The following is a 26,360-nucleotide window of genomic DNA, read 5'->3' on the forward strand; positions in this document are numbered from 1 at the left end:
CTTTGTTCTCTCTGCTCATTTTCCTGTGTTAGCTGACTTCTGTAGAAGGTATCTGGGATTCTGACTGAGTTGCCTTTCCTACGTCCCCTTAAAATAGGGCCAGACTACTCCAGCACAGTCCAACTTGGCTAGAAGTTGTTGGAGGTGGAGTTCCAGTGCATCGACATTTTGCCCCAACTATCCTAATGAACACTAGGGGCATTGGGAGTAGAGGTAGTTAATGAGGGTCTCCTTACCTGTCCCTGCTTGCCTCTGCTCTATGACCCCTGCTTTGGCTCCTCAGGTACTTCCTGTAGTGAATCAGTCCTCTTCCTTTCCTCCTAGAGAAAGGATGGAAACATCTCTCTCTCTCCCTACCTATTCATAATGTAGCTGATAGGATAGGTCTTTCCTATCTCAAATGTACTTCACCAATAAATCAATTTAGTGTAGACTCTACAGTGATCTCTATGTGTGTTACTTAAATAGCTGCAACAACTAAACTCTGCACTCTGTAACTGGAGTGGTAGTTTCCTTGGTGCTTCACTAAATAATCACCAACACCAACAGAAATTGTGCAGCTCAATTTTATGTATGTCTATGAATTCTAGAACTGAGTTCAGTAGCAGTAACTTTTAAATAATTATGCATAGGATTGCATTTATGGTGCTCATTGGGGTTCTGTGTTCCCTGCAATAGGGTTTCCCAGATGTTGTTGACTACAACTTTCATAATCCCCAGCCAAAGACCATTGCAGGTGGGAACTATGGGAATTGTAGTCAAAGATGTCTGGGAATCCCTGTTACAGGGAACATCACCTTCGTTTAGGCCTTCCGGATTGCAATAAGCTGCATGATGGGAGGAGCTTGCATGCACATTCCAAGCACAAGTTTATTCAAGTTCCACACACTCCCAGCAGGCTTCCAGCTTCCTCCCCACTGCAAATTTACATAGACACAACATCACTTGTGTGATTGTTTCAGTGTCGAGAAGAACCAGCCTTTTTCTACATTTGCCAGAAAAGAATCGGTTCTTCCTTGAAATGTTGCAAGATGATTTCACTCTTTCCCCACCTATTTCGGCAGACATCTTTAGTCTCGGGCAGCACAAATAGACACTCTGTCCACATGCACTTCAGGATCCTAATGAGATCTTTCTCAGCAGCGCCACCTGCTGACCAGCTCTTACATTCTGTGAAGAACTGATTACTACAGGGTTTCTTAACCTTGAGCCCCCAGATGTTGTTGGACTACAACTCCCATCATCCTCAGCCTCTGGGGATGATGTCTGGGGATGATGGGAGTTGTAGTCCAACAACATCTGGGGGCCCAAGGTTAAGAAACCCTGGATTACTATTTTAACAGCGACTGGTGGTTCTTTATGGAATGCAAGATCTGGCCAGCAGGTGGCGCTGAGAAAATTGCACTAGGACCCTGCTATGTATGCAGCCACAAGCATGAATTTGTGCTGGGAGAGGCTGTGAAAGGCGGTGGAAGTGTGTGGAAAAAAATGAAACCACGCATGCAAAAGTACTGTTCCAGCATGTTTTACTGCTGTCTGGAAATATGCTCAGCTTACTCTTGGCTTGCCACTTCCATCCTATCCACCTGCTCCTTGCCTTAAGTATCCCCTCCCTATATCTCCGCCATCATTCTTTACAGCTGCTGCTTCAGAGCTTTTTCCCAGGTCTGAATGCCATCGCTATATATATATATATATATATATATATACCCCCCTCATATATATAATGAGGGGGGTATACCAGGGAAGTGGGAATCCTTGCTTATTGAACTTACCCCTGAGGCTTCCCTGGGTCTCCTGACTCAATGCAACACTGCTCAGACTGCTTGCATGAATGGAAGTGTGAGCTGACCGCTAATCTGACGGGACTGTTAGAGAAGAGTGAACGTTCACCCTGATCCAGGACCCCATGTGAACAAATAAAATGGGAAAGCCACATTGGGCAGGAGACTCATCAAGGGCAGGTCATTTTTCAGCAGAGCTGTTGGCTGCCATTGGCTGACATCCTGACTAATGCTGTGCTTGTGCAATGAACACATTTGTGCGAATGCAGGAAGATTGCATTGCTGTGCAAAACCACAAGGATGCGAGAAATTATGCTCTTGGGGCTCTTACATAAAAGCTCCCTGCAAGACATAAGAGGTGTGCCACAGGTCGCAGCAGGGTAAACATGTTTGTGCTAGCACAACACTAGTCGGGAATGCAAGTTCCAGACTTAGCGCAACTAGCTAGTTCCACAGCCTTACACTAGCCTAGTGCAACATCCTTGCACAAGCGCAATGTTAGGATGTAAGCCATTAATTCCTTGAGGTGAATCCTCAGCTATTCCCTACAGCTGGTGTTCCCTGTGACATGGATTCCCAGAGGACGTTGACTACAACTCTCATAATCCCCACCCAAAGACCACTGCCGCTGGGACTTATGGGTGTTGTAGTCAACAACATCTAAGAATCCCTGTTACAGAGAGCACTGCCTATGGCCCTCTTTTTTTTTGGAGACATGCACCCGTAGTCTCCTCATGCTGTGTCATCTTGGCCTCTGAAGAATCTCTTGCAGTGCAGTTCCCCACTCTTGCTTGCATGAAGGCAGTGCCCTGACCAGCTGGGGAGTGAGTTAATTAAATCTTCTAGTAGAGAGGTGAACTCCATTCACAGGTAGAGAGTGGGAGTGAAACTGAAAAGGGAAGATTTCAGAATGAAGAAGGTGGTCAGGAGCGGGTTGAAGAGGTTTTTCTTCTTTTGCTTCATGCTCCAAGCAGGGTTGGGGATCAAATTCCCAGACTGATTGGCAGCCTGAAGACTCTTTTAGATTATCTGAGAAATGAGGACAGTTCCTGTTCCTGCAAACCAGAAATGAAAAGGAAGAGTCAAAGTCTGTCAGATTGAGTGGAGGAGCATTTGAATTTAACAAGGACAAACAGGCATCACCTTTAGAATGCTGTGGGGCTATGTACACAACTACTTGTGTGTGGCTGGGTGGGTGGGGGAAGGCAGGGTTCAACCCACCTTCCCCCAGACGACTGCTTGCAGCCCTGAAGGTGCGCGAGCCCACACAACCGCATGCCCACACAACCAGCGCTGCCGGGAGCAATGTGGATGAATCTCCTGGCAGCATGGGTAAACAGAGCAGGGGTGTAGCAAGGTTGGAGTGGGCCCAGAGACACAAGTTTAAAATGCCCCCCCACTCAATGAAACTCAGCTCATGAAGTAAAGAAATCTTAAAGGAGGCTGAATAATGGAAACAAAAAGCAGAATAAAATTTATATATATAACCTATGTGCCACAATAGAACATCATCCTAAATTATTTTTAAAAAGGTTTTGTAAATTGTGGACGATGCAAGGCATTTAATGGTACTAGAGAAAGACATGCTGTTCTGGTAGCTCCAGGTCTTAACATTCAAATCAATTTTGGAGGATAAATAGAACTGAAGGAAGCCCGGGCGAGTGCGTGGCTGGGGGAGTCAGTCATGTGATTTGCCTCTGGGGCCCCCCCCAAGGCGGTGGGCCCCCAGACAACTGTCTCCCCTTGCCCTATTATAGTTATGCCCCTGAAACAGGAATCCTACAATGCACCGTGAGACATGTGCAATGCATTGGGAGATTCCCCCAAGAGACGGACACTCTAGGTGCCCGTCTGTGTGTGGCCGGTAAGCAGCCCAGCTCACACATTAGCAAGTAGCCTGGTTCAAGGGAGCGCTCACACCTTTAACCTTGGCTAGCAGCTGGGCTAGAAAGCCAGGTTAGGCAGTGCTGGCCTGCTAGGATTGGGCCTGACCCCGACGGTTCTCACATGCAGCCTAACTCAGGCTGGGCGCCCCTAGCCTGGTTTAGGCTGCGCATGAGAACAGCTTCTGTGCTTCACTGCCCACCGAGGCTGTACTACTGTATTTCTTTTACTGATTAATTTTTTAAACCATTTTTATTGCTTTTCAGTCATCCCATTTGCAAAGCATTTCACAGAGTTTTAAAACTAAGTGCAGCCCACTAAAAGCAATAAACTAGTAAAATGGAAAATAATGGCATCAACAGATTCAGCCTGGATTGCAATCAGTAAACAGGGGGCCTCCCTTTCAGAGGTCTGGCAGAATAACATGTTTTAAAGTCAAGTCAAGTCAAGTCAAGTCAAGTGTGCCATCAAGTCGGTGTCAGCTCCTCCAAAAGGAGGTAAGTTTTAGGGCAGAAGCAGCCAAATAATGTAGAAGATATTCTGTATTATTGGGGCAGCTGCAGAAAAGGCCTTCCTCTTAGAGGATGCTAATTTTGCATACATAAAAGATGGTACCCTAAACAGGGCCTTAAATGAGGATGGGAAGGAGACTCATACAGGAGAAGATGCTCTCTAGGATACTCCCTGGAATACTGTTAGGACTTTAAAGGTCAAAGTCAGCATCTTGAATTGTAAGGGTACACACACTCACACTCATTTCAGAATCTTGCTCAGATTCAGAGTTCCTATTATCATTTTTATTCACCCATTCAGACCCTGCACTTTTTGTTTCAGGATCCATTTGGAGGATATCAGTTCATTTTAACCTCCTGCATTCATTTTCATGTTTTAAATTTAAAAACATGTTTAATTCTCCAGTTGTTTTTGCCACTACCTGTATTTGGAGTGGCAATGTGCAGCCGCCACCTGGCAGACATAATCTTGAATACTCATGATTGCTCCAGGACACCACATCATCCTGGGACAATGTGGGTAAAAAATGGCTGCCACCAGTAAAAAGTGTAGTGTGACCACAGTTTTTTCCATGGTGGTAACCATTGTTTTAACCACAGTGCCCCATGCTGATGCTGGGTCCTGGGATAATTATGACTATTCAAGATAGTGCTCAGAAGGCAGTGGTTGCACATTGTAGCTCCTTCTGCTACCAGCATAGGTGGCAGCAAAAACAATGGTAAAAGTAAGACATTTAAATTTTCTAAAAATGGGAATGTATGGAATGGGCTTGTACTGAAGCAGAATGACCACTGAAATGCTTTATAGGCCACTCAGTGTTTGTACTCGTCTGTCAAGCATAGCCAAGGGTATGGATATGGTATACGAGGGTTTAGGTGCAGCATCCAAGGAGGGTTTGGATGTGGTATTCTCCCCTGCAAGCTCCCCTTGCTCCTCTGTTAGGGTTGCCAACTGTGACTGCAGCTATTCCTGGAGATTCCCCACCTCCCAATATCAGCCATTCCATTCTCCAGGATTGCTTTCAATCATCACCTGGAGATGGATGCTAATTCCTGGAGACTCCAAGCCAGTCCTAAAGGGTTAGCAACCCTGCTCTGTACTTGTGTCCTGGAGTTCAGGAAACCCATCTTCTTCTCTCAGTGCCAAGTTTTGCTGTGAATTCTGTACATAGTCTGGAGTAAAGACAATACTGTGCCCCACTGTGGTGCATTTCATCACAGCGCATGTCCGATCTTGGCAATGCAGGAGATAAAGCTCTCTCTTTTTAACGAGAACTGTCTCATAGCTGGTGTTGTCAGTATTCTGATTGCTTTTATCAGATCTCTTCCTGGCTGGATAAGATTGTATGTTCTGGGGCAGGTAACACTACATTTCAGACTGCAGGGCGCATGATAAATCTTGCCTGTCCTGGTTTATGGTAACTTTTCCCACCTCACAAGGCGCACAAGCACATTTCCCACTGAACAGCCCAGGTCTACATGGCAGGAGACTTCACTCCCAACACAAGGCCTATTCACAGTTTACGTTCAACACTCCTACGATGAGTGTATGGTGTACACAGGTACAGATCTGTACACAGGTACAGTCATTGACATGTTATGTTGAATGTAGGTACAGAAGTACACTTCCTATCTGTACCATGCATTTGAAAGGCCTGTATTGAGGTTCACTTCTAAAATGTACAGTCATTCACACAAACACATGTACAGATATCTGTACACTCATACATCATAATGTCTAAACTGGGCTATGGTTTTGGTTCAAAGCTGGGAGATGTACAATGAACAGCTGCAGCAAATCACTTCAGAAACAGTTTGCCACTTCAGAGACAAATGGCCTCTTTGGGGGTGAAAAATGTTACCAGCTACACAGAGCAGAATATAAACATCCGTAGTATTCTACCCGGCCCCCAGGAGCCTCCCTGTTTGCATTTGCATCTCTAGGCTTGGAGATTGTACTTTGGATATGCTCAGAAGCTGCACCACTATGTGAGCTCTCAGTTTATAGTATACATGGGGACAGGTCACTTAGCTGGCAGTGGGCTAGCCACCCCTAGATTTGGTTGCAAGCAAAGCAAGTTGAAATGGAGATCATATCCACACACCCTCCCTATGTGGGGGTCCCAGCTAAGTAGATGAGAGTTAACTATAGTGAGTTAACTCCAAGGCCACTCTGAACTTAGTGAACCACCTCACTCCCCTCCTTTCACAGGAGATAAAACACACTAAGGAGCAGATTATGCCAAGCAGGAAGAGGGTAGATTATTAAGATGGTGAAGTATTGTTCTCCCCATCACAGAGGAGATGAGCCAGTGACATAGGCTCAGAGGTGTACCTATTGAAACTATTGATAGGATTATTGGAGAACCCGTCTTGGCATGGATATTCTTTCACGCACCTGCATACTCTGATTTTCATCACAAACAGCCTTACTTGCAAAAGGCACACCCCTATTATCACACTCAGGAAAGAACGATCAGAAACAATGCATTCCGAACAGGCCCCTTCTACTCAGCAAAGCATGACAATAGGAATGTGCCCCCAAGGCATATTTGGGGATATAAGTATCCCCAGTTCCATGACCCAGTGTGCTTCCTTGTGCCTCTCACTTGGGACTCCATTGGATGCTCCAGTAAACCATCTCTGTGCTCCCTTGTGCTTTACACTTGGGTCTCCAGCAGATCCTCCAGCAAGCAATCTTGGTGCTCCTTTGGTCTTGCCACCAAGGACTCCACTGCAACAGGCATTCTCTTGTGCGCCACTCAGGATTCCATCCAGCCACTTTCGTGTTCCCTTGTATGCTATACTTGGGACCCCACTGAGCATTCCATATGCTCTCCTGCAACTTACGAAGAGCTTGAAATCACTTGGTGTCTCACCGGCACCTCAAAGATCCACCACTTGAGACAACTGACTCACTTTGCCTCATGAGAGGACCACCCCTGCTTCCATCCCACTTCTTCTTTAAGCGCATCTCCTTAAAATGTATTTAATGCCATGTATGGTTAGGCCCTCAACTTTGCTCATATAACCATAGTTTACCATTACGTGTTCGTGTGACCCAACCGGAACCACAGATCAGCATTTGGGCAAAACAGAAAGCTTGTTGCAAACTGCAAATGGAAGCATGACATTATTTTGTTTCAGAATATTTACATGCCACTTTTCAACAAAAGGTTCACAAAACAGTTCATATGAAAAGATGAGAAAAATAATGGGGAAATGTTTTCCTGTTCCAAAGAGGAGGCTCATAATATAAAAAAGAAACACACTGTAGACACCAACTACAGCCACTAAGAGAACCATCTCTATAAAGGGTGCCTCTTCACCCAGTGATCAAGGGAAAGACCCACCTTTTGTGAAAAAGAGGGAGGAAGGGGAAGTGGGAGTGGGTGTACCCAAGGCTCACTGAGGATCATACATATAATGCTAAACCATAGTTTTGCATTATGTACCAAGCCTTAATGTAATATAGTGGTTAGAGTGTTGGACTAGGACTGGGGAGACCTGAGTTCAAATCCTCTTTCATCCATGAAACTCGTTGGGTGACTCTGGGCCAGTCACTTATCTCTCAGCCTAATCCACCTCACAAGTTTGTTGTGAGGATAAACATAACCACATATACTGTTCTGAGAAAGAGCAGCAAACAAATGTAAAAAAACCCACCACAAATAAATAAATGCATGACTTGGAATGAACCCTTTGGGTAGCAAAGTAGCAGGAGCCACTGTACATAAGATGGACATTGGTGTGGTTGGTATCTGAAGATGCAAATCCAGCTGGAGCGTGGATGATACCAGGTAGGTGTGTGTTATGGTAAAAATGCAACCATTTTCATACAGACATAGATCGGCATTGATTTGTGTAGGGGAAGAATGGCAGTCCAGTCCCCAAATAGCAGAGCAAAACCAGTTTGGTGAGAAAGCCGCAAAGCAAGAGTTCTTGAGCCAGGGTCCTAGCTCCAACACGCCTTCTCATCAGCTCATGATGCTGTCTATAAGTCCATACTTCTCTCTCAAGGTTTTGAAAACGATCCCTGGGCAACGGCTTAGTTAACACATCTGCTACCATTTGATCACTTAGACCAGTGATTCTCAAACTTGGGTCCTCAGGTGTTATTGGACTTCAACTCCCATAATCCCCAGCCTCAGTGGCCTTTGGTTGGGGATTATGGGAGTTGAAGTCCAATAACACCTGAGGACCCAAGTTTGAGAATCACTGACTTAGACAATACATCAATTTTACAAGTCCTTCTTCTTGTGCATCCCACATAGAATGATAATTTGTTTCAATGTGTTTTGTTCTAAATTTAATTTTCTCCATTTGTGAGATCTGGATGCAGCTTTGATTATCTTTGAACATCTCAGAGGGTTTTGGTTCGTCTACGTTGAATCTGACATTAGCTTGTGCAGCTATGCCACCTCTTGACATGCTTGAGTGGCAGATACATATTCTGCCTCAGTAGAGAGCAACTATTGATTGATTGCAGCTACGCCAATTGACTGCTCCACCCCCATAAAATAATACATAACCAAACCAGTGGTTATGTATTCTTTTATGGTGGTGGAGCAGTCAGTTGGTGGATCTGTTTGATCCTCAGCCCAGTCTGCATCCATATAACCTACTAATTTGCATCCACTACTAGTAGGCAATTTTAATTTTAGATAGATTGTCCCTTTTAGGTACCTGCCTAGTCTCTTTACCTCAGTCCAGTCATTTTTGCTGGGTGTGCTTACTTTCCTACTCAAGATTCCCACAGATGCAGCTATATCTGGTCTTGTTATCATAATTACATATAAAATTTTTTCCAGTGCTCTCCTGTACTCACTGTTGTCTGGCAGAAGTTCACTCTCCTCCTTCTGTTTTAGGTAACCTGTTTCGATAGGTGTACTCATTTCTTTGGCCTCTTTAAGTCCCAAATACTCTAGTAAATCATTTATTTTCTGTTTTTGGTTAAGCAAATAGTTTCTATCCTTTTCTCTCTCTATGTGTAGCCCAAGATAGTGTGAAACTATAGTGAGGTATCTCTGTGAGTGTCCATGTGTTATTTTTGTTCAATGATTCCATTTCTTCTTTCACATCTTCCAGTTTTGTGCTTCAGTTGCAGGTAAGTTATCCGTTTCTTTCCACATGTTTGGCTCTTGAAATATTTCTCCCTTTGCAATGTAGGAACGTTTCTTAGGCAGAACTCCTTTATTTTGTCATGTTGAACACCTCACTCTTTGTTCATCATCAGCATTCCCTACTGCTGAATTGCTGCCAGGTGTAAAACTTACAGTGGATCCTTCCTTTTGATCATATTGCCTTGATTCTTTCTCCAACTGAAAATTGGGCTCTATGTTTGACAGTTCACTAGTGGTTAGTTTTTCGTTTTCACTGAAGTATGCTACACTGCATGTTTTAATTGTTTCTGTGGCAAGATCTAAAATCCTATATCCTTTACATCCTATTGAATAGCCAACAAGTATTCCTTCAGATCTATATATAGTTGAGTTTGGTCCTTTTGGCTTTTGGTATATAGGTGTATGCTTTAGATCCAAACACTCTTATAGGATTCAAAGTGGGCTTGTTGCCATGCCATAACTCATGTGGAATTGTTCCTGTGGCCTTTCTTGGCAATCTGTTTTGCAGATAAGTAGCAGTCATCACTGCCTCTCCCCAAAATTTAGTAGCCAAACCAGCATCTACAAACATGCATCTCATCATTTCCATAAGAGAACGGTTCTTTCTTTCCACCACTCCATTTTGCTCCGGAGTATAAGGAACAGCCTTTTGGTGTTCAATGCCCTTCTCCTTTAGGAATCAACTTATTACATCATTCCCAGTGTGAATATGTCACCATTGTCAGTGCAGAGGACCTGTAGTTTTCTCCCACACTTGTTGCTCACTCTTTTAGTCTGTCTAGTACTTGTCCCTTTTCACTTAACAGGTATGTATATGTGTATCTAGAATAGGTATCAATGGAAGTAAGAACATATTTAGTCCCTCCTGATGTATTAACTTGCATAGGTCCACAAACATCACTATGAATCAGATTCAAAGGATGATGTGTTTCTCTTTCTTTGTGTGGAAGAAAAGCAGGCCATGTTGCCTTTGCTCTTACGCAGCATGTACACTTTGATTCAGTGCTTCAGGGGGCTGTTTTTAGACCCTTTACCATATTCAGATTTTCAGCCTGACATATCATTTTGGCATCTCTATGGCCTAACCTTCTGTGCCACAAATTCAGACATCCTTTGTGTGTGCATTCCTTCACAGTTTTGGCCTTTTCAGTCACACATTCTACTTCAAACAATCCATTCTCTTGTAAAACTACTTTCATAAGCAGTTCCAGTTTATGAGTAATGAAACAGTGCCTTCCTTTAAATTTTACTTTGTAGCCCCTTTCTGTAGCATATTTTACAGACATCAGACTTGTTTCTAGAGTAGGCACATACAAAGCTTCTTCAATTGTTAATCCAAAGGTTTCTCCTTTCTCCAGCTTGCAGAACAATTGTGCAGATCCTTTCCCTTCTTCATACATCACTTTTCCACCTGTCAAGTATATAGGGATTTTACAACTTGTAACTAGGTTTATAAATCTCTCCCTTTCTCTAATCAGGTTGCTTGTAGCAACTGAGTCAATGCAGATGCCACTGCAGCATTTCTCAGACTTAGCTTCCAAAACTTCATCTGTCCTTGCAGTAGCAGCCAGTGAGGGTGCAGTGTGCCACCCTGCACCCCCTGTGGTGGGGGGTCGCCACCGCCACTCACCTTGCTTCCACGGAGCCGAGCCCCCGCCCATGGCCAGGTGAGTGTCAGGCGATTCCCCACCACAGGGGGTGCTGGGTGGCACTCTGCTTCTCCGAGCAACATTCAGGTGTGGCGAGAGCAGAGGTAAACACCTATTCTTTTACTCTTAAAGGTGCCTCTTGCCACCCCTCCACCGGCGCCCTCACCAGCCACTACTGTGTCCTTGCAAGGTATGTCCTTTGCTTATTAGCTTTAGTCTCTGATTGCTTGTAAGTTCTATACTCTTTGTTCCCAGATGACTCACCCTCTTTGCAACTTTGTTTTGCTTGCCTTTTGTCCACAAACTCTTTATTCTGGGGACACTTATTCTGCAGGCGTTTGAGGCTTCCACAAATAAAGCATTTCTTATTCCTTTGCAAGGTTTTAAATGCATTTTCTTCACTTTCCTTTGGTTGCCTATCATCTATTCTGCACAAATCAAAGTCCTCTAGACAGTTAATTAAAAATTGTAAGTCTGCATCCTCTTTGACTTCCAAGGCACTAGTCACACTATCAAAGTAATGTGGCAAAATATTCAATAGCAATCCTATCAAAACTGCATGTGGCATGATTACTTCTTGAGCTTGCAGTTTTCTAGATATTTCTAACATTTCATTTATGTGCTTGGACAGACTTTCTCCTTTTCGTTTATTGCTCAGTTGTCTTACTGGATGCACTTTGGAAACCACAGACTTCTTTTTATATAATCCCTTCAGAGTTTCCCACATATTCTTTTCATTTTCTTTGTGTCTTAGATGCACAAAGACTGGGTCACTCACCACCAAGCAAATTATTCCTGATGCCTTTTCATCTGCTCTGTCCCATTCTTTCTGCTCCTTTCCTGCATCTGCAGGATGCTGGATGTGCAGAACACTGCGAAGTCCATTACTCTTGAGGAGCATCTCCATCTTGAAAGACCAGAGCTTGTACTCAGGACCTTGCAACTTTTCAATCATCTGGAATCCTTGTGCTGTCTGAATTTTCAAAGCTTTTCTCTTTGCTTTGCTTTCTATTTAACTCTTTAGGCTTTTCTCTTTTATTTACTGGCTTCTAGGCCTCGTAACCCTTTGTAGGGGAAGAATGGCAGTTCAGTCCCCAAATAGCAAAGCAAAACCAGTTTGGTGAGAAAGCCACAAAGCAAGAGGTCTTGAGACAGTTCTTTAAGTGTGAAGAACAACAAGGATTTATTTAGAAGTTACAAAAGGACAGGAAAGCTGAGCTTAAGGCTGAAAGGGGAGAGACACTAAAATAAACAGCCATCTCTGGAGAGACAAAATGGAGACTAACCCTGGAAGAACAAAGAGTGGAGGAGTCCAGCACTTTTATCCATGACCCTAACACCCACCCACCCCGTGGTCACTATGAGACATTGCAGCTGAGAGCTGATGCTTCCAGGGTCCTAGGAAAGATTGTGCTGCTGAGTTGGTGTCAACTCCTGGTGACCACAGAGGCATGTGGTTTTCTTGGTAGAATACAGGAGTGGTTTACCACTGCCTTTTCCCCGGCCAAGGTCCTAGCTCCAACAATTTGTGCTATGTTGCTAGAAAAGCTGTGTGTTTGTAGGTTGTCACTAGAAAGGCACTGCAAAATTGTATTTGCTTTTTTATGCAGCAGAACCTGTATTGCAGGTTCACATTCAACATGGCATCCCAAATAACCCTAAAATCCTTCTTGCCATTTCTAATGCCTAGACTGAGTGTGCCTAAACAATTATGCTGCAATTTTATTTCTGGTTTCTCTCTCTCTTCATTTTACTCCAGTCCTTTTTGAAATTCGTTTATGTTTAGCTCATTGATCTGACTGATACTAGGTCATTTTCCTACATGCAAAATTTAGTGGTGTGTGCATGTGTTTTGGAGAATGTGCAACATCCCCATCTGTAACTCTGTATGCTTTTTTGTAGCTCCCTCCCATTGTGTAGCCTAGATTCAGCCTTCTCCCATGTGTGTTGCTGCTGCCAGAGTCCATCCGTTGATTTATTTTTAGTGTTTCTCCCGGGGCTGATTTCATTTTGTTCTCTCAGGCTTTTCTTAGTTCTCCTTCAGCTGTATGAAGTTCCTTTTTTAGAAGTCCGTTTCTCTGTAGGAAGTCATTCATTTGAGAATTTAAGTTTTTCTTTCTTTCTTTTTTGTGCCCCCCCCCCTTTAGTAGCATTTCATTTCAGCTTCCACCACGCCACTCCAGCGTTGCCATTTCATTTTGAAGACAATCAAAGGGAATGTGTTCTATTTAATTTCATAGCAACATATGGCTTTTGGCTTGATGTTGCGTCCTGCAGATGCAGCTATTATTTTAAGGGTCTGATCTTGCAAGGTGCTGAGTGCCACAGACTCTTTCCCAAAGCTGCTGGAAGTTAAAGACCCTTGGTGATTTCCAGGGACCCTCAGCACCTCCCATGATCCAGCCCTTGAAATTGGAGATGTGATGACTAAAGAACAAACACATTTCCCCCCTTTCTCAGTGGGCAAACTCTTATTACTTTTCTAAATGTATTATTTCTACTTGGAAACTTTTCTGCTCATATTCAGCAAGACATCCCAGGAGTTCTGTACACACTTGATTCAAATAATACAGTGACTGATTATCCTGATGTTCACAATAAATATTCAGATATATTTATTTATTTGCCAGTATATGAACATAGGAAGCTGCCTTATACTGAGTCAGACCATTGATCCATCTAGCTCAGTATTGTCTGCACCAAGGATTCTCAACGTTGGGTCCCCAAATGTTATTGGACTTCAGGCCATTGGGGCTGGGGATTATGGGAGTTGAAGTCCAATAACATCTGGGGACCCAAGGTTGAGAATCCCTGGTCTACACTGACTGGCAGCAGCTCTCCAAAGCTTCAGGCAGGAGATGCCAGGGATTGAACCAGAGACCTTCTGCATGCAAGCAGATGCTCTACCACTGAGCTATGATCCCATCCCCTGAGGAGAAGATCTTACAGCAGACAGTACTCATATGTACTCGCCTATCAAAATGTAAACCAGGGTGGATCCTGTTTAGCAAAGGGGACAATTAATGCTTGCCACCTAATGGTGCAGCGGGGAAATGACTTGATTATCAAGCCAGAGGCTGCCGGTTCGAATCCCCGCTGGTGTGTATCCCATCGGGCAGCAGAAGTATAGGAAGATGCTGAAAGGCATCATCTCATACTGCACTGTGGTTGCCAGGCGTCAACACCAACTCAACGGAACACTTTTTACCTTTACCATAAGACCAGCTCTCTTCCCCATTGCTGTGCCATGACAGCAGTCGCAGTACTAAGCTAGATGGACCAATGGTCTGACTTGGTTTAAGGCAGCCTCTTATGTTCCAAAATGTTCCTAAAAGCAACATAGGGATGGCAGGTGTATCCTCCTGTGATGAAATGGTGCAGAACTCCTTTTTTTTTTTTTTGCAAATTGGCTTAGAACTCTTTGGAGATGTCAGTTATAAGAGGCAGTTAGAGAGGGACAGTTAGAAGTTGGATGTGAAGTTAGAGTGGGGATTTGGGTCTTGGTAGGAACAGTCTCAAAGAGGAGTTCTTCTGAGACTCAAAGGATAAGACAGGCTAAAAAATAAAATAAAAGCTGGGTTATTTGGACAGTCTGTCATAAAGACTGGGTAGTGAAATACAGTTCTGCGAAGGAACTGGGTTCAAAGTTTAAAAAAAACCCTTATATATTGTGTCTAAAGTAACTAAGTGCTGTAAGAAGTTCAAATCATCAACTTTGTAACCAAGCAAGATTTCAGCCCTACTAATCAGTAGTGAAACAAACCAACCTCAGATAACATCTTTAAATAAATCTTCTTGCTTTGTTCTAAAGTATATCTGACTGACTGATTTCTGTAAGAAACTCTCCTCACATCTGCAAAGCCGTGTTATTGAGGTAAAGAAACCAACAGAGTTATAGAGAAGGCTTCGCTGTACCATTGGTGGCAGCAGAAGTATACGTACACTTATACAAACCAAAGTATAAGGTGAAAAACAACTGAAAATAAACTTTACACATATCCCTGACTCAGACCACATGCCACAACTCCAATTACTTTAAACATTAAACTCTGCTTCAGTGTGAATAACATACATTACCTTTTATAGTTTCACACTGCATACAGTTAGAGCACTAACACTCTTTGACAGAGATCTCGGTGGTAAAGCTCTGCTGTTTACTACAGTTTTATTTATTACTGTTGTATTCTATCTAACAGACCTTTATGTTTTGTTGATTAGAAGTTTGTCCCAGTGGGGATCCTGTAGAGAGAGTGAAGGGGTGTGTATGTGTGGTTTGAGTCAGTAAGAAAAGGGGGGGAAAGGAGAAGGAAAAAATTGAGTTGTTTCTGGAATAGTCTTAGTTAAACAAACTTAAGACTGCTTTGTATTTATGAGGGAAGCAGCTATAAAACATTTGGTGACGAGATTTTGAACTAGCTATGTGTGTGAGTCTGCAAAGCTTGTGAAGGTTCCTGCATCTTCCTTTCATTGCATTACTGGGCCTACATTCCTGAGCGGCTGCATTCTGCTATTTCTGCTGCTGATTGTTTCTCCAGATTCCTGACCTGCACAACCCCTGAAGGTAATTTTTCCTTATCAGTCCTGGACTATGCTGTTCACTGGATGCCCACTGCAGCATGGCTCAGATCCCACGACCACCTTTTTTCTTGTCCACCCCTGGAGAACCTGCTCTTCCCTGGAAACAATGGAGGTCCTATTTCTGCAATTTTCTCCTCACTATACAGACCCCTGATTTTACTGCAGCAAAGCAGGCAGCTATATTGCTTCACTGCCTGGGCCCTGAAAGCCAAAGAAAATATAAATTCTCTAAGGCGTATCCATGGCTAATCCTGTGTGTGGCAGCTCTCGCGAGAGTTCGCAAGCAGAAGCACTGTGGTGATTGGGCAGTGGAGATTCCATATGCAGATAGGGAGGAGGAGCCTGTGATGGTTAAGGTCAGTTGGAATGCAACTGTTACTGGTCAGAAGATGTTCTTGATTATAGAGGAGAGGAATCTTTATATATAAAAGGATAGTGGTCAGGGGTCTGCCAAGAGAGGTTTTATGAGGGAAGGAAGAGCCCCTTCAGGAGAAGGAGGCTGCCTTTGTGTGAATTAGATGAGGAAGCAAGATGAACAAGATCTGTTAACTAAGGAAGGAAGGGGGGAGAGAGAGAGAAAGAAAGAGAGAAAGAAAGAAAATAAGAAGGGAAGGGAAGAAAGACAGAGGGGAAGAGCAAGTGGATGAGAGAGAAAGAGAGAAAAAGAAGGGAGGGGAAGAGAAAAAGAAGGAAGGGCAAGGGATGGGCCTGAGCCTGTCAGCGGCCTGAGGGGAATGAGCAGCCATGACAGTGGCAGCAATGAGGAAGGGCCCAATCAACAGCTGCTGCAGCTGCTCCTGTGGGGAGGAGTGGGGCTCAGGTGAGGGTGGGGAAGTCTCTGGGGATAGGGGGCTACAGCTTGGCCAATAGGTGCCAGCAACACTGCAGCTGTGACCAAGAGGGGTGAGGGGGGTGGAGTAAAGGAATGGAGCAGTGACCAAGAGGGGTAAGGGGGATGGAAGCAACCAGAAGGAAGAGGAGGAGGAGGAGCAGGAGTGCGGCTCAGGTGAGGGTGGAGAGATCTCTGAGGTGAGGGGGGCTGTGGCAGAGGGTGAGGGAGCAATCAAGTACTAGTGTGCAGATGCTCTGTGCGGGTTAAGCTAGTATAGACTTATTTGCCCTTTCCTACCAACTTGGAAGGGGTTGCCAATCCTCATGAAGCTGCTCTTCAAGCCTTACATGTCAGATCATTTCAATCCTACTTTGAATGTGATTGCTGAACATTAAAAGTTCTAGTCTAGATGATTCCAACTGCCTGGTGAATCTATTGATCAAAGTGTCACAGCATTCATGCCTTTAAGTGTAACCTGTGAGTTTACCAATTTTATGATGAAAGGATCAGAGATCAGATTGTTATGAAAACAAACTTCTCTAAACTGCATGAAAAACAAATAACTAACAGCTCCTGTGCTAGAGATCCCAGGAATCAGGAGAACTGTGCATGACAGACCACCTAAAAGACTACAAGACTTTGTCACCAAATCTTAATCAATTTATTTATGTTTGTTATAAAAGGGAGGGATGTGTTGTATTCTGTCTAGCAGTCCTTTATGTTTTGTTGATTAGAAGTTTTTCCCCAGTGGGCAGAGGCGTAACTGGGTAAAACGGCGCCCAGGGCAACTCTGCCTCTGAAATTGCGCCCCCCCCACATACCCTATCCCACAAAGCCAATGAGGCATCAGTCCCTTGAGTGTGGTGCCGCAAAAGCGGCAGAGAAATATTGGGGGGCGGGGGCGGCTTTCTGCATCTTCTTTGCTTGCAAAAGGCTCTGGCAGCCCCGCTTCATAGTATACTACACGGAACAGGCACTGCCGAGACTAAAAAGGAATGCGACCCTCACCCTTCGCCTCTCACACATACCCACACCCACTCCAGGGAGCATTTTCTTCACCCTCCATGCAACGCAATGTCTCTAGCTTCCACGCAGCTCCTATGGATGCAATTGTGGGGGAAAGGAGTCCACAGCCTTAGCCAAACGGTGCCAGAAAGGGAAATACTCTCCTTCCAGGCAACCCTAGAAGCGCCAGAAACCGCAGCTGAGGTGGCAGCAGTCGCCGCCACCTCTAACAGAAAGGCAGCAGCCCCTTGCTTGGGGAGGAGGTGGGCAGTGGGCGACGCGGTGCTTCTGCTAGTTGGAAGACTCGCCCCCACCCCACCCCACCCCACCCCACCCCCCATGCCATCTTCGACCAAATAAACCATCCATGTCTCTCCACACCGCGCCATTTACCTTGTTTTGCACCACCCGAGAAGCACAGAGGCAAGCAAACGGTGATGTGAAGCACGCAAGCCAGAAGTCAAAACACAGGGCCACCGCTGCGCTCACTCCCCTCCCCACAAGCCATCAGGGGCACACATGACGACTCCGTCGGGCTGCCGCCGGCCAGGGCGCAGGTAGCGGCAGTGGTGCGGGAGCGAGCTGGCAAGGGTGTGTGGCTGACACTGCCCGGAAAAAATTTTTTTTTGTGGGGAAGGGGGGATCGGGGGGGTCATGTCACTTTTTGGCGCCCCCCACGTGACCCACCAGAGTGGCGCCCAGGGCACGTGCCCTGCCTGCCCCCCCTATAGTTACGCATCTGCCAGTGGGAATTCTGTAGAGATTGTAGGTAGGGGATGGAGTCAGAAATAAAAGGGAGGGAAAGGAGAAGGAAAAAATGTAGTTGTTTCTGTAATAAAAGTTAAACAAATGTAAGATTGTTTTGTATTTACCAGGGAAGCAGCTATAAATCAATTACCCCAGTGGGGATCCTGTAGTGAGTGGGGGAGGGGGTGGAATCAGAAAGAAAAGGGAGGGAAAGTAGAAGGAGAAAATGGAGTTGTTTCTGGAATAAAAGATAAACAGACATAAGACTGATTTGTATTTACAAGGGAAGCAGTTATAAATCAATTACCTATCCTTTAAGAATGGTTTCTTTCTGCGGATGGGCATTCAATGATGGAGAAACGCTATTCCAAGCCTCAGTGATGGAAGGAAGCATAGGATACTTTTGAGACTGGCTATCAGTTGCCGCAGCCAGAACAGTCAACATTCACAGCCAAGCCTTAATTAAGCTTCACAATACAGATGTAATGGAGGCTACTCCATGCTTTTAAAAGATAACTAGACAGTTGTGGAGGGCAGGTCTATCAGTGGCTGTTAGTCATAACAGTTGTAAGGCACCACTGAAGGCACACCTCCCAAAGATTATTAGAGATTAATTATAAATCAGCACTTTTAATATGCTTCTGGGAGATGCATGCTTCTACAGCTTTTCAGCTGCTGGTGTGTGGTCAGAGGAAAGCAGTGCCTTTACAAACCTCTAATACTAGGATTCCTTGGAAGAAGCTACAATTTTTAAACCAGTTTTAGATCTGTTTGAATTTGAAGCATACTTTTTTTTCTACTGGGAGCTTGGTCTTTCAGGACCCCCATACCAGGAGAACCAGGAAAGCCCAAGCCAGCATCTCCATCACAACTGAAGGATACAGCCTTGCTTTCATCCTCTGATTTTGAGGATGAAAGGCAGCCCTAGGGAGGGCAGTGTTTAGAAAAGTAGCAAGGTTCCTTTAAGAAAGAGAGCCTTCCCCAGGGAAGGGGAAGGGGCAATTCATTCTACCTTGGCAGCAGCCATCAAAATTGCCTGTGTGTTCCCTTCCCAGCAGCTTCCAGAGCAACATCTCTCTTACATTGCTAGACAGCTCTTGTGAGCTCCTGCTCAGAGTTAGCGGAGGTCCTGATTCTCAACCCCTTTCCCCCCTCTGAGCTATCTGAAGTCAGTGCTCCTCCTGGATCCCTGCTTGGCAGAGACCTTGGCTTGAGCTAGATCAGTATAACTAGCCAGTAGGTGTTCACCACAGGCATTATTTTATTAATAATAATAATAACAACAACAATACATTTTATCCCGCTCTTCCTCCAAGGAGCCCAGAGCAGTGTACTACATACTTAAGTTTCTCTTTCACAACAACCCTGTGAAGTAGGCTAGGCTGAGAGAGAAGTGACTGGCCCAGGGTCACCCAGCTAGTATTATGGCTAAATGGGGATTTGAACTCGGGTCTCCCTGGTCCTAGTACAGCACTCTAACCACTACACCACGCTGGCTCTCATTAGCCAATAGGTGCTCATCACAGCTGGCTTACCCCCACCCCACCCCCCTACACTGGAGACTTGCCCGTTCCCCCACTCCCCCCGGCACTTGCTCCAAGACATTAACTGTATGCTTGTTTCCAGCATAGTGAAGGAACTTCCAAACCACTTCTGGTATACTTCAGATGTGGCATCTTCACCCTAAGTGTCCAGAAGAGCTCCCTTCATTTTCTTTATTTGTTTTCAGGATGCTCGGTGTGCCACTAAGTACTCTAAAGCTGCTAGAAATACCATTTTGTATATGGAAAGTTCAAAAATATCCACCCTGTGACGCCAGTAATTTCTTTCCAGCAATTTGTGGCTTGACACACACAGCAAAGAATGTTGACATGTTCATTTCCCTGCATGTAGAATTGCCACAAGTAATAATTTTCCTGCAGCAGGCACACGGGACATCTAAATAAGCCCTTAGTCATGCTAGAGCACGACAACAAGATAAAACATTGAGAACAGGCTATTATATACCCAGTAAATGCAAGACCCAGCACTGTGCCATATGCTGTTATAGTGTGTCCATATTTTAGCTTTTCACTTTGGGCCAATTCGTATAGCCAGAATTTGCAGGGCAGGGTGCAGGCCTGTGCAAAATAGGTCCTTTTATTGGCCCAGTGGGCTAACTTGTGGGCTAACTGCCTGACCAGAAAGAAGAACACAGACTCATAACACACTGGTTTTACTGAAACAAATTCAGCAACACTTTATAGAGGCACTGAATGCTACACTTAAGCAAAATAATATAAAGTGATATTAAATGAATAAAGTAAAGAAGGCATACATGGACAGTGGTAAGAGAAACCCACAAAGCATTTAAATGCAGAGCAGTTCTTGGCAAATATTCTTAACAGCAGCAACTGACTGAATGTTCTTACAGGTCTGGGTAGCCAACCTGAGGCTCTCCAGCTGTTGTTGGACTAAAACTCCCATCACCCCCAGCTGCAATTTGTGGCAGTGGGTGATGGGAGTTGTAGTCTAATACAGCTGCAGAGCCACTGCAACAGACATTTCAATGTATATCCAGCAGCTTCAGTGTTCTATGTCCCACTGTTTAAAATCCACACTTTTATATCCACGACTTTCCCCAATCTAATTAAGCACCTGATTAAGACATAACAGAAAGGAGAGAGGACGGGAAGATTGAAGACTCTCAGCTATGCTTGTTTATCGCTAACATTGAGAGAGAGAGAAACCTGGGAGAGGGAGGGTATGAAATAAAAGTGTTACTTGCACCCTTTAATGGCCTATGTACTTTAAGATTTCCTTCATTTCTTCTTTGCCGTTGACCTCAGGCCGTAGTTTATCCAAATATAATGCTTCCCTTATCTTTCTTTTAAGTGTACACTGTTCAGATTCTAAAGTGCTTACTTTGAGAGGCATTGTTATTCCATTATGTTTATTTTTCATATGTATTGACCATGGTTTCCCCCTGCTTATGTATTAAGAATCTGCTAGGTGTTCTTTGAATCTGGTGACCAGATGTCTTCCTGTTCCCCCAACGTAATTTTCACCACATTGTCCACAAGTGATTTTATAGACAATGCCTTTCTGCTTGTAATTGCCTTCCCCATTTTCACAGACTGAGCAGGCTTTAGTTTTACACTTTTTGTCGTATAGTCTGGATCTTACTAGCTGTTGCTTCAAGGTTTTAGGGGTTGAGCACACTGCATTAGCCTTGATCCCATCCTGATATGAAACTTCAGCTGCTCTTTTAACTATATTTTTCACCGTTTGTACTTTGGTTGTTAGTGGATGTGCTGAGTTACTGTTTAGAATTAAATTTTATACCATTTAGTCTGTAAGTTATCCTTCCCCAGACAAATTTATGTTTCCAGGAAAGGTAACCACCCTTGACTATCCGGTGCTTCCCTTTTTAATTTAGAGAGAAACAAAGATATAAGCTAGGCAAGGAGCAGGAGATTCAGAATCATAGCAGAGAATTAGGAGAAATAAAGTGGGAAAGCAAGGGGTAGGGGAAGAAGTTGAAGTAGATGTAAGTAAAGAATAGGGATGTGGTTGAACCACTGGTTCAAAGTAGAGTTGGGGAACTTTTAAGAGTGAGGAGAACAGATCTGTACCTGCTCCTCCGCTGCTCACCGGAGCTACCTGCTGTGACATCACACTCCCCAGCATCCCTCATGTGGCAGTGTGGTGGTGGCAGCGGCAGCAGGCACATGGCCTCTTCACATGTGTGGTGGCCATTTGTGTGGTCATGCACATGCAAGCCGCCCCACGTGGGGTGTTGGAGAGCGTGATGCTGCAGCAGGAAACTGTGGCAAGAGGCAGAGGTATAGGTACGGACCTGCTCTCCTCACTCTTAAAGGTGCCTGAACTCCACTTTGAATCAATGCACGAATCGTGATCTGTGCACATCCATAATAATAATAATAATAATAATAATAATAATAATAATAATAATAATAATTCTCCAACTAGAAGAGGTTATTTTAAAAGAATGTACCAAATTTGGAAAGAGAAGCATCCAGATACAGAAATAACAGAACAAAGGCTAGCAGACCAGAGAAGATTCATAATAAGAAATAAAGTATTCACAGGAATTGAGCTCGAAGAACTGCAAAGAGCAACACAGGCTCAAGATATGGAAGAAGAATTACCACCAACTGAAGCAGTTGCTCAGGCGCAGGTGGAGGAGGTGTTGGAAATAGAGGATGCCACTGTTGCTGAACTGTTTCAAAATCAAAACCAGGCAACCTCCCCTTTGCCTTCACCTCAAAAACCCAAATGCCGTTTAACAGAAAAGCAACAAGAACTAAAGCAAAAAATAACTGAGCACATGAACCAAACAACCACCAGGGTTCGACTTCCAGCTCTAAAAACAGTTGCCAAAAAACAACTTGCTCAGGCATTAAAAGATGTCAATGCTGCACTTGCAGAAATAACAAACAATAATTTGCAAGAAACAAACCAACTAATGTACAGTGCAGCAACAATAACAACACAAGAGCTCGGATATAAGATCAATTGACCTGTAAAAAAAGAAAGTAGTACATCACCTAAATGGAAGATTCGATTAGAAAATAAAATCTCTAGGCTTAGATCAGATGCTGGTAAATTGAAAGATATGAAAGACAAGAAGCTGAAGAATGAAAACACCAAACAGTATCTGATCCAAAAATACCACCTAGATTCAAGGAAAATTAGAGGAGTCCTGGAAATAATAAAGCAGCAAATAACAGCAGTGTCAAAGAAGATTAGCAGATATGAAGCCAGAATTACACAACACAGGCAGAATCTCCAACTCCAGTTGAATCAGAGACGTTTCTACCAAAGCATAGAAGGAGAAACTGCAAGAAACATAGAAACACCAAATAAAGAAGAAACAGTGCAATTCTGGGGGAAATTATGGGACAATCCAATAGATTATAATAAAAAAGCAGGCTGGATGAAAGAGGTCAAAAATGTAACCAACAAATGCAAGATCTAATAATAACACCAGAATTAATAAGTGAAAGAGCAAAGAAAATTAAAAATTGGACTGCTCCAGGCGACGATGAACTGCATGGCTTTTGGCTTAAACACCTAACAAGCCTTCATAAACAACTATCAAAACAGTTCAATCACATTTTGCAAGGAGGTGATATTGAACAATGGCTAACAACTGGGAAAACTCATCTCATCATGAAAGACCCAGCAAAAGGTGCAGTTCCAAGTAATTATAGACCGATAACCTGTCTGCCAACAGTGTTCAAATTATTAACTGGAATAATAGCAGATGAAGTGATGCAACACTTATTAACTAACAAACAGCTTCCAGTTGAACAGAAAGGAAATTGCCCAAACACTAGAGGCACAAAAGACCAGCTGCTGATTGACAAAATGATTTTAGAAAATTGCAAGAGAAGAAAAACCAATCTAAGTGTTGCATGGATTGACTACAAGAAAGCCTTTGATTCATTGCCTCACACATGGATACTAAAATGTTTAGAAACAACTGGTGTCAGCAAAAACATTCAGATATTTATAAAAAAAGCAATGATCATGTGGAGTACACAGTTAACAATCAATGGCGAGACACTTGGACAGGTTAGCATTAGAAGAGGCATTTTCCAAGGGGACTCACTATCCCCTCTGTTGTTTGTAATCGCCATGACCCCACTTTCACAAATACTAAACAAAACAGGCCTCGGATACCAAACATCTAAAACATCAAGTAAAATCAACCATCTGCTGTACATGGATGATCTGAAGTTGTATGGAAAGTCCCAGTCAGAAATCAAATCACTGCTAAACACTGTCGGTATATTCAGTAGCGATATAGCAATGGAGTTTGGACTAGACAAGTGTGCTGCATTAATAATGAACAGAGGGAAAATAAGAAAAACAGAAGGAATAGAACTGCCCAATGGAAGCAAGATCAAGAACCTGGAAGAGAAAGAACATTACAAATACTTGGGCATTCTCCAGGCTGATAACTTCTCACACACTGAAGTTAAAAGAAAAATGGGAAGTGAATACATCAGGAGAGTTAGAAAAATCCTCAAGTCCAAACTCAATGGCGGGAACACCATACAAGCCATAAACACCTGGGCTATACCTGTTATCAGATACACTGCAGGAATAATAGACTGGACCCAGGCAGAGCTAGAGACGCTGGATCGTAAGACCAGGAAAATCATGACCATCAATCTTGCTCTGCACCCCCGCAGTGATGTAGATAGCTATACCTCCCTCGCAGCTCAGGTGGAAGAGGAATGCTGCAAGTCCATCAAACAGTAGAGGAGGAGAAAAGAGGCCTTGAAGAATATATCAAGGACAGTGAAGAAGATGCACTTCAAATGGTCAATAATGCGAAACTATTCAACACCAATGAAACAAAACAGGCCTACAAGAAAGAACAAGTCAAGAACCGAGTAGGGATGTGCACGACGATCTTCGGCGCTGGCGGGGGTAGAGCTTTAAGGGCGGGGGAGGGTGTACTCACCCCACCCGCTGCATTTTCCCCAACGGCGCGCTGTCGGTTTTAAGCCCCTCGGGGCGGCAGCGTTCCTCCCTGCCGCCCTGTTTCTGCCCTCGGCTGGAAGTGGCCGGAAGTCGCGAGTGCGCGTGCACATGCCGTGCGCGTGCGCATGCCCCTCTGCTGTGTGCACGCGCGCGCACGGCGTGCGCATGCACACTCGTGACTTCCGCCCACTTCCGGCCGAGGGCAGAAACGGGGTGGCAGGGAGGAACGCTGCCGCCCGGAGGGGCTTAAAACCAACAGCGCGCCGGCGGGGGAAATGCGGCGGGAGGGGTGAGTACACCTTCCCCCACCCTTAAAGCTCTACCCCTGCCGGCGCCAAAACGCCGAAGCGGCCCCTAGCCCGAAATGTTTTGGGAGGCCTTTACAATGGCCTCCGAAACGTTTCGGGCACATGCCTAGAACCGAGCAGAAAAATGGAAAAATAAGCCACTGCATGGTCAATTTTTGCACAATATAAGTGGAAAATCAGACATTACCAAGACCTGGCAATGGCTTAAGAATGGCAACTTGAAGAAAGAAACAGAGGGTTTAATACAGGCTGCACAAGAACAGGCACTAAGAACAAATGCAATAAGAGTAAAAGTCAAAAAATCCACAACAAACAACAAGTGTCGCCTTTGTAAAGAAGCAGATGAAACCGTGGACCACCTGATCAGCTGTTGTAAAAAGATCACACAGACTGACTACAAACAAAGGCATGACAAGGTAGCAGGGATGATACACTGGAACATCTGCAAAAAATACAAGCTACCTGTAGCCAAAAATTGGTGGGACCATAAAATTGAAAAAGTTGAAGAAAATGAATGTAAAAATATTATGGGACTTCCGACTACAAACAGACAAACATCTGCCACACAATACACCAGATATAACTGTAGTCGAGAAGAAAGAAAAACAAGTGAAAATAATCGACATAGCAATACCAGGGGATAGCAGAATAGAAGAAAAAGAAATAGAAAAAAATCACAAAATACAAAGATCTACAAATTGAAATTGAAAGGCTGTGGCAGAAAAAGACCCAAATAATCCCAGTGGTAATTGGCGCCCTGGGTGCAGTTCCAAAAGACCTTGAAGAGCACCTCAACACCATAGGGGTCACAGAGATCACCATCAGCCAATTACAAAAAGCAGCTTTACTGGGAACAGCCTATATTCTGCAACGATATCTATAACAACAGCAACAACATTGACAATAAAATTCTGGCATCCCAGGTCCTTGGGAAGGACTCGATGTCTGGATAAAACAAACCAGTCAATAACACCTGTCTGACTGTGTAAAATAATAATAATTCAATTTCTATACCGCCCCTCCAAAAATGGCTCAGGGCGGTTCACACAGAGAAATAACAAACAAACAAGATGGCTCCCTGTCCCCAAAGGTCTCACATTCTAAAAAGAAACATAAGACACACACCAGCAACAGTCACTGGAAGTACTGTGCTGGGGGTGGATAGGGCCAGTTACTTTCCCCATGCTAAATAAAGAGAATCACCACGATAAAAGGTGCCTCTTTGCCCAGTTAGCAGGGGTCTAAGTAAAGAATTAGGAGAAGGGAAGAGAGAAAAGAGTGACAGGTTGCTACCCTCATTCCCTTGCTCCTCTTACACTTTTTTTCCTGCACTGGAAAAAACAAGGCAAGGAAAAGCAAATACTACCATTTTCAGCTGCTCTTGTTTTGAAGGACTAAGTCACTCTTAAATTTCTCTGTTGAATCATCTTTGACCATTCG

At 44.1% G+C, this 26,360-nt stretch overlaps 1 protein-coding gene across 3 annotated transcripts in view; it reads left to right on the forward strand.

Moving 5' to 3' along the window:
• The window catches only part of LGALS2 (galectin 2), a 50,905-nt gene that overhangs the window by 15,881 nt on the left and 8,664 nt on the right, over positions 1-26,360 (forward strand). The window contains exon 1 of one of the 3 annotated variants that reach the window (XM_053251570.1): positions 14,409-14,826. The exons of 1 other annotated variant lie outside the window; for it this stretch is intronic. The gene's annotated coding sequence lies outside the window, so the exon portion shown is untranslated. Of the gene's footprint in view, positions 1-14,408; positions 14,827-15,216; positions 15,514-26,360 lie in introns of those variants that run through there. One more of the 3 variants, XM_053251571.1, reaches the window with a different exon arrangement.

Source organism: Hemicordylus capensis, chromosome 5, assembly GCF_027244095.1.
Source record: "Hemicordylus capensis ecotype Gifberg chromosome 5, rHemCap1.1.pri, whole genome shotgun sequence".
NCBI lineage: Eukaryota > Metazoa > Chordata > Lepidosauria > Squamata > Cordylidae > Hemicordylus > Hemicordylus capensis.